Below are 450 nucleotides of genomic sequence, written 5' to 3' on the forward strand. Positions count from 1 at the left end.
AGTAATATCTTGGTATTGTTCTTATATTACTATTTAAACCAATACGATGACAATATTTATCATAATTCATGTTGTTATCATCATAGCTATGATTTTTTTGTGACTGAAGATATCATTACTAATATTTATGCAAACAATATTTTACTGTTTTTACTATTTTGTGCTGCATAGTATCAAAACATACTGTTTATAGTCGCCCCATTCAAAATTCACGTATTCTCACTCTTACATAATCATTATATCAAGTACCTGCATTAGTACTGTCTAATTGTTTCTCATTACTTTTCCTAATATCATGACCATAATTATTACTAGTATTTTGCTCTTCATTTATCATTATCACCATTATTAGACAGGGCTATCGCAGGTGATGTCTTGAACGCTGTTATATCTATACTTTTTCATGTATGTTATCATCAATAGCTTATCAAGTTTGATCCCATATCCAAT

The sequence above is a fragment of the Penaeus monodon genome, chromosome 22 (assembly GCF_015228065.2).
Source record: "Penaeus monodon isolate SGIC_2016 chromosome 22, NSTDA_Pmon_1, whole genome shotgun sequence".
NCBI classification, from domain to species: domain Eukaryota; kingdom Metazoa; phylum Arthropoda; class Malacostraca; order Decapoda; family Penaeidae; genus Penaeus; species Penaeus monodon.